The sequence below is a fragment of the Gavialis gangeticus genome, unplaced genomic scaffold, assembly GCF_001723915.1.
Source record: "Gavialis gangeticus isolate Ggan-Ray unplaced genomic scaffold, GavGan_comp1, whole genome shotgun sequence".
In the NCBI taxonomy this organism is placed as follows: domain Eukaryota; kingdom Metazoa; phylum Chordata; order Crocodylia; family Gavialidae; genus Gavialis; species Gavialis gangeticus.
In genome coordinates, this window is record NW_017729032.1 from 147,529,321 (window position 1) to 147,531,472 (window position 2,152).

A 2,152-nucleotide genomic window follows, 5' to 3' on the forward strand; every position below is an offset into this window, starting at 1 on the left:
CACTGGTCAGGCTGCAGTTGGAGTACTGCGTCTAGTTCTGGGTGCTGTACTTCAGGAGGGATGTGGCCAGCGTCGAGAGGGTCCAGAGGAGGGTGCCTCGCATGATCAGGGGGCAACAGGGTAGGCCCTATGAAGAGAGGCTATGGGACCTGAACCTGTTCAGCCTCCGCAAGAGAAGGCTGAGAGGGGATCTGGTGGCCATTTATAAACTGGCCAAGGGGGACCAGCAGGCAATGGGGGAGTCCCTGTTCCCCCAAGCACTACTGGGGGTAATAAGGAATAACAGCCATAAGTTAACTGAGGGTAGATTCAGGCTAGATATCAGGAGGCGCTACTTCACAGTCAGGGCGGCTAGGATCTGGAACCAACTTCCAAGGGAAGTGGTGCTCGGTCCTATCCTGGGGGTCTTTAAAAGGAGGCTAGATAAACACCTTGCCGGGGTCGTTTGACTCCAATACTCTTTCCTGCCTCAGGCAGGGGGTTGGACTTGATGATCTGCTCAGGTCCCTTCCGACCCTACTAACTATGAAACTATGAAACTGGTACCTCAAGGTATGTAGAAAAAACTTTTAAAGCTGTGTCTGTGTCCAAATCACTGATTCTCCAAATCAGCATAGAATCTTCAACTTCAGATTCACCCAAATCGAATCAGGGACAGTGATCTGAATCAACAAATCAAATCACTAACCCTGATTTGGGCCGAATCTGAATTGAATAGGGCCTGCTTCGCATACCCCTGCTGATTTATACCATCTCCCCTTGCTCTTGTTGTGACATATTAAAATGGCATGGGATCTCTTAAATAGCATAAGAAAGAATAGAAACTAAACACTTCTGTAACCTGCCACTGCTAGTGGTGTCTTGAGTGGTGTTATCCTGTGCCCTGCGCAATATGGTATATGCCTTAGCCTTTTGGGTTTTACTTCAACGATAGTTTCTGAGGTTACAAGTATCAAAGCTCTCCTTCTCACTCCTCAGTCTACCTCCCTGCTGCTTAGCTGCAATCCAGCCGCCAGCTTGTAACCTGCCTTTGCTGGCCCCACTGGTGGGGACAGTGGATGCTGCTCTCTGTAAATGGTCTTTATTTTCTCTTGCTCCTCTGCAACAACATAACTGTTTCCTTTTCCTCTCTCTCTCACACACATACACACACACAAAAGCATTTAAACTGGCCCCAGGAGATTTTGCAGTACAAATGCTTACATGAATATTTATTTGCTTTAGTGTTTGCTATGCTTTTTCTTTCTTGCAAATGTTCCTGTAAATAAAATCTTATGCACCTGGATGCTTGTGAATAAGTATATAGCTAATGAAATCAACAGATTTTATTCACAAGAACATTTGTGACTCCTTTTTGCTCTCTTGGTTCGGCATTAGTGAGGAGATGGATGAATGTGCTTCTTTACCATACACACACAGATAACTGATTAGGTATGGGAGAGGCCAGAAGCAGTCAAGTATCTGACATATGCAGGTACAAAATTTGTTACTAATAATGAGATGAAGGCACATACAGCATCACTTGTTCTCTAGGGACTACATCATGAAACTCCTTTAAATCACTCCGGTAAAGTACTGAGTACCCACAAGTCCCACTGAATTACTTAAGGGTGCTCATTATCTCTGAGGCATGCTCAACACTTCCCTGGTTCAACCCCTAAGTGTACTTGCTATACATCTTAAACTCACTTATAGAGTGAGACTAGGGCACTAGGCATTTCTTTTGGCATATTATATAGCTTTAAGTCTTTAGTCTTCCAGTTGGTACTTTACTGGGATGTCCTCTGATCAAGGCCTGGTGGCTAAGAAAGGCAGGGAAACAAACAAAGACTTTCTCTTTGATTCTGACTGATAGTTTCCCTGTCTTCAAGGGCTCTTTGGCCTGGGGAGTTTCTATCAGGTCTCAAGGAGATAGGAAGGTTCCAGGCACTCTCTGCCTCATCATCACAGTGCTAAGCAAACACCTCCTATAACTTCGCTTTCCAATTTCCTGTTTACAGCTAAGTTCCTAAGGGTCTTTGGACCTGCCTTGTAGCTTAAGTAATCTGTGTTCTGTCTCAAGCTGTAGCTTCAGTTTTCCCTTCTAATAGTTGCTTTCTGCTACTCTTCACCCTTTCCAGGCTGTTTCTTGCTTTCATCACTTTCTGTCCCT